Source organism: Etheostoma spectabile, chromosome 6 (assembly GCF_008692095.1).
Source record: "Etheostoma spectabile isolate EspeVRDwgs_2016 chromosome 6, UIUC_Espe_1.0, whole genome shotgun sequence".
Classification (NCBI taxonomy): Eukaryota; Metazoa; Chordata; class Actinopteri; order Perciformes; family Percidae; genus Etheostoma; species Etheostoma spectabile.
The window spans coordinates 20,178,806-20,185,325 of NC_045738.1; positions in this window are offsets into that span (position 1 = coordinate 20,178,806).

A 6,520-nucleotide genomic window follows, 5' to 3' on the forward strand; every position below is an offset into this window, starting at 1 on the left:
AATACAAAAACTGACTAAGTGCATTGAACAAATTAACGACTGGATCTGCCAGAACTTTCTGAAATTAAATGAAGGAAAAACTGAGGTTGCTGTTTTTGGAGCAAAAGAGGAACGATTAAAAGTCTGCGCTCAGCTTCAAACAACAAGTAAAAAAAAAGACAAAGCCAGAATCTTGGTGTAGTCATGGACTCAGACCTGAATTTTAACAGCCACATTAAGACAATTACAAGTCAGCCTATTATCACCTTAAGAATATATCAAGGGTTAAAGGACTTATGTGTCAACAGGACTTGGAAAACTTGTCATGCTTCATCTTCAGTAGACTTGACTTCTGTAACGGGGTCTTTACAGGTCTCCCTAAAAAATCATCAGACAGCTGCAGTGATTCAAAACGCTGCTGCTCGAGCCTCACTAAGACCAAGAGACTGGATCACATCACTCCCATGAAGTCTTTACACTGGCTTCCTGTGTCTCAAAGAATTGATTTCAAAGTACTTTTGCTAGTTTATAAATCACTAAACGGTTTAGGACCAAAATACATTCTGATCTGCTACTGCTATGAACCACCAGACCTCTCCGGTCATCGGGAAAGTCTACTTTCTGTCCCCAGAGTCAGAACTAAACAGGGGGAAGCAGCATTCAGTTTCAATGCTCCTCATATCTGGAACAAACTCCCAGAAACCTGCAGATCCGCTGCTATCTCAGTTTCTTTTAAATCAAGCTGAAGACCTTCTTTTTGATGCTGCCTTTCTTTAATGTGCTCATTTCTTTAAATTTCTTATGCTGCACTGTAACTTTTATTCTTGTGTTTTATGTGTCTATTTTGTAACTGTCTATTACCGTTTTTTAATCTTATGATTTTTAACTGTTTGTACTTGGTTTTTTATCTGTTTACTGATTTTGTGTAAAGCACTTTGAATTGCCCTGTTTCTGAAATGTGCTATACAAAAAAGCTGCCTTGCCTTGCCTTGCCTATTTTGCCTTTACCATGCTCAGTGCTTTAAGATAGATGCTAACAGTAAATTTTAGTTTTGTCAATTATCACTAAACACAAAGTACACTAGAAGGGGGATTATAATTAGTATTGCATGTATTTCATTATACACCAATGTATTTGTCACATTAACATAATAATGACTCTTGCCAATTTTCCGCCTCTTTCCATTGAACTGAAGCGTTATTTTTATCCAAAATAGAATTGTGATTTTCTTGCTCTGCCCTGCAAAGGTTTCTGGATAATCAGAGCAAACAACACACATTCATGCTAAACTCATGTTGTCATGTTGTCATGACATAAAGTTGTGGAGGTAGCTGGTTTGTCATAACAAAAATCACATTCAGTACTTTATGGTTGAGACGATGCTAGATGCTATAAAACACCTGAGTGTTTAATTGTTGCTGTCACTGTAAGATTGAATTGGCTTACTGCCTTTGGAGTTTCTAAATATACGTACTTAAGCGTTCAAATATGTTCTGCCCGTCTCCTTTACCAGGGAGTTGTCTGTCGCCCACATAGACAGCAAAGTGCTGGTAGTAAAATCTTTTCCCCAGAATCGGCTTACACCTAGGTTTGAAAGAGATGATATCTCCAAACTGGAACTGTTAAAGAAAGAAATGGAAGAACTTAATTTTCTGATATGTTCTAGAGCACCACAATACGACATAAATACAATTCTGAAAGTCATTAACTTACTCCATTTATGTTGATCACCAGCTGAAGGATCACAGCCACCAAGATCAGCTTCCTCATTGTTCCAGCAGTGAACGGCTGTGATGAACATTACAATACTGTAAGGCTATCTGAAAATGATCTTTTACTAAACTCATTTGATTTTTACAAGTAAAGACGTCCTCTAAAAAGGTCTAGAGAGGGGAATTTCATGCACCAAGGGTAGATCCTTTTATAAATAAGAATGGCAGACACAATGACAAAAGAACGTTTCAACATGCACAAAAACAACATTAACTCAAAATGTTTCCCACAGGATTTGACTACATCAGACTGAGTTCCAATGTATTCACTAAAGGTAATGAATATATTTTCAATAAGAATAACAGATACAACTTAAGAATGTTTGTCACACAGCAAAACAACGTCAACTCAAAAAGACGTCTTAAGACGCGTGTTCAAGGATGGACAGTAAGTAGAAAAGTAATTTAAAAAAAAGACAGAAAGCAGACAGTGGGGAGTTTAAATGATGACCTACCAGGGAGTTGTTGAGATAAGGTTAGCAGTACAATCAAGCTTATTGACACCCTGAAACTAACACACACACACGCACACTGTCACGTATCCGTAAACTGTTATATATGTAGGGCTCTCTGTGTGTGTAGCCTTGTGGTTTCCAGCAAGTTCCTTTTTCACAGCAATAAAGTGTCTCTGAGAAACCTAAAGGAGCCACTCCTGCTCACTTACAAAAAGTTTTTTTTTTAAATATAAAGGTGCAGGTCTAAGAAGTGAGAATGTGAAGTTTTGGTCAGAGAAAAACATGTGAATATTGCTCCTGAATATTGCTCTCCTAATTAACTAGTTTCCTTTTGTTTCTGGAATGCTTACTGTAGCTACACTAGGGTTGCCAGCTGTCCTTCTTTTTAACAACCTGGAAATGTATCCACTCTCCTGGGACACTGAATGTCACAGTTTTCAAAAGGCTAGTGACTATGTATGTTCAATTTACTATTTGATCTCCACTTGAAATAGCCTGTGCATTGTGCACAGAGCGGTCAGTGTCTCCTGTGTGTAGAAGGCACCATCACTGGCTCTGTAGGGGACGTGACGTAGTAAACACAAGCACCAGTATCCAAACAATCAGGTAAGCTACAATAAATTGAGTAAAATATTTTGAATTAGGTTTAAAATATTGAGTACTATGCACAAACTTACTGCACAAAGGTCAATTTTGTCTTGTGGGTCTAATGTCCAATGGACATTTTCATCTTGAGAGCAAAGCGGTCGGTCGGTTCATCGACATGTCCTGGTTTTTCATCAGACATGGGTGGCAACCCTAAGTGCCTCTAGTCCTCTTCCTCTGAATACCCAGGATGCATTCAGGCACATTATTGAAAGTTGGTCACAGGCGTTTTGGTGGAGTTTGGAGCCCAACACAATCACTGAGTCCTTCTGTGTGAAAATAGCCTTTTTTTTAAAAGCTTTTTATTGAGACCGCTGTAATAATCAACATAGGAGGGAATCTGTTTTGTCAGTCACTTGGACTGAAAACCCCTTGTGTGCTTCTAGACCCTGTTCTGCATTAAGTAATGCTTGTGGGACAACTAGTTACCTTCCAGTTTTACCACCAACTCAGTATGGAAAGGTCAACCTCTTTGGAAGTTGTGCCATGTTTTTGATTTGATAAAATAATAATTTTGATATGGAAGCATTTCTTGAGACAGTATAACAATGTTTTACACCAACACGAACAATAAAACACCCGCAGCACTTGCTCGTTGTTTTTTATTTCAAATGACACAACAGGTCACATGTGGACGGAGCAGAAGAGAGCAAGACAGGCTCTGAAGGTTGGTTGATGGAGTACTTCTCAGCCGTTGGAACTGCTGGGCTGGTTCTGACACACTACGTTTTTCTTTAAGTAGTTCACCATATCTTTTGTATTTATTCTGATTGAGTTAATGCACCTGTTTTCACCAGTCATGTCAAACTGTAAACAAAACAAAAGTGATTAAATGAATTGTGACCCTGCTGAGAGATACAATACATTGTCGTCACAGAACATAAAAAGAGTGACTAGCCGGCAGCATTTTCAGTATGCATCATATAGAGAAACCAGAACTTTAGTCAGTCACACTGATTTGTAATGATGTAAATAAGGTAAAAAGCTTTGGAGCAACATGTTGAGTGTGTCTGGATAGAGACAATAATGGAATGACATTTTGGGAAATGCACTACACCTATTTTCTGAGAGACATCCCTAGCTTACCTTAAAGGGGACATATCATAAAACTCACCTTTTCAATGCTTGTACACATGGGTATCTGCTGTTTCCCCTTTTCTAGCCTTTGTGTTACGCAAAGCTAACCACCTCTCTGCAAATAAGCGTATTTCCCAAAATGTCAAACTCCATTCTTTTAAGCTCTGGTTGCTACTTAACATCATTGCTCATTCTTACGTCAATTGGCGAGGCAGTAGGAAAAATGGTGATGGGCCACTGTTAAATCAGCCACGTACCTGCAGTGCTATCTTCACTCCATAACGCACGTAGGTGGCATGGTGTTCACAGTTGTTGCCCAGGACTTCATACGGCCAACACTTGTTTTTTGTTTGTTTAATGCGCTCAATTATTTCTTCCTTAGTTCCTGCCGTGTACACCTTTCCAGTACTGTCCGTGTATCCATCGAGGTAATTGGTCACCTGAGGCTCCTGAGTCTCGTCCAGTGTAGAGAAAACACAGGATTCAAACGCTCCTACAACCACAGAATAAATTTGTTAGAGATAACGTACATTTACAATAAATTTATACCTGTTTCTGTCGAACTAGCTCTTTTTTTTAATAAACAAGCCTGGGAGTCTACACTATGTACCGGGCTCAGTGATGCCAACAGCAGATATGTTTCCAATGTTCATGTCTTATTTAAGCATGTTAGCATCCTAGTGTTAATTAGCCCTAAACACAACTGAGGGGGATTATAATGTAATTATTTTTCCAGGTATTTGATCAGAAACCCACTCATTTTTCCAGTTTTTTGAAGGTAGCTTGCTTGAACAAAGCATGACAAAAGAACCTTCAGCATACTGTAAATTAGCTGTCTACTGTATAAGAAAGATGAGATGCTCTTATTAAAATTTGTGCTAGTGTTCACTGGCTTACTGCCCAATTTGTAAGCATACGTACTCTGGCGTTCATATATGTTCTGCCCTTCGGCTTTACCGGGAAGGGCTTCGTCACCCACATAAATAGCAAAGTGCTGGTAGATGACTTTTTTCCCCAAAATCTCTATACACCTAGGTTTGAAAGAAATGATATCTCCAAACTGGTACTGTGAAACAAAAGAGAGGAGAATGTTTACTGAAACTTTATAGAACACCACAATCAAACTGACTTAAAATTATGTGTATGAAATAATGATAATAAACATACATTGAGTGGTAACATAAATACAATACTGAAAGTCATTGACTTACTCCATTTATGTCGACTGTGATCACCAGCTGCAGGATCAAAGCCACCAAGATGAGATTCTTCATTTTTCCAGCAGTGAACGGCTGTGATGAACATTAATTTAATTTAATTCAATTGTATCTATAGTGTCAACTCATAACAGACGTTATCTCAGGACTCTTTACACAAAGAGTAGGTCTAGACCACATAATAACTTATTACATAATTTACAGAGACCGATCAATTACCACCAAGAGCAAGCATTTGGTGTGACAGCCAGAAATCTCAGACTAAACCTGAGTTTAGTGGGCGACTGTAGCCAGTACAATAATAATTACAAGATGAGAAGATAATCTGAAACCATTCCTTCACTTCACTCAATTTGATTTCTGAATTTAAACCATTTTCTAAAGAGGGCAAAGTCATCCACTAAAGGTAGTGAATATATTTTCCATTAGACTAAAGACTAAAGACTGAAGAACGTTTGTCACACAGCAAAAGCAACATTAACTTGAAAAGTTTTTAAGACTGTTCAAGGATGGACAGAAAGTAGAAAAGTAATAAAAAGAAAAGACAGATAGTAGACAGCGGACTGATGTCATGATGACCTACCACTGATGTGTTGAGGAGATGAAGTAAGCAGTAAAATCAAGCTTCTTGACACCCTGAAACTAACACACACACACACACATTTAACAAACAGTTCACCAAATTGGGATCTTTCTTTAGGATTTTTTTTCTATAATCCATAGGCCAAAGATTCAACAATGTTCAAACTTTTTACAAAACCTCAAAGCAATTTCTGTCGTAACACAAAAATTACCACCAACTCAGCTTGAATTTAGGGCAAGGACACGTCTTCCTAGCGTCAAAGGTCTTACCTCCTTCAATGAGATCGAGGAAGCTTGTTAGGGCAGAGGAAAGCGTCCCCTTATCTACAATTCAGAACATTATAATATCTGCTAATATTGGACCTTGTTCAGCCCATGTGCCAATCTGCCATGGCTTTTGCCATAAACATTTAAATACCCCACCAACCTACAACAACTTAACAACTCTGACAGTTAGAGTACCTGTGGTCGGCTGAAAAAACATTTTTTTAAGGAACAATAAACCCCATCGCACAATTTCTCATATTCACAGTTGGGAATTCCCCACAAACTTTGTCTTCTGTAGTCCCCACTGTTAAACTCCATAGGTGTACGTGCTTTGTGTCTGAGGCCAGGAAGGGGATTTTCTTCACACAATCCCCTAAAAGAAAAGTTTCTTTGATATAGTGCGTTTTATTCCTGTCGTCCTCACAGAAAAGCAAATGACATCCTCAAAAATCGTGTTGAAATTGTATCACAACCACACATTATGAATGTGCAGATGAACAATATGAATGTGCAGATAGATGAATT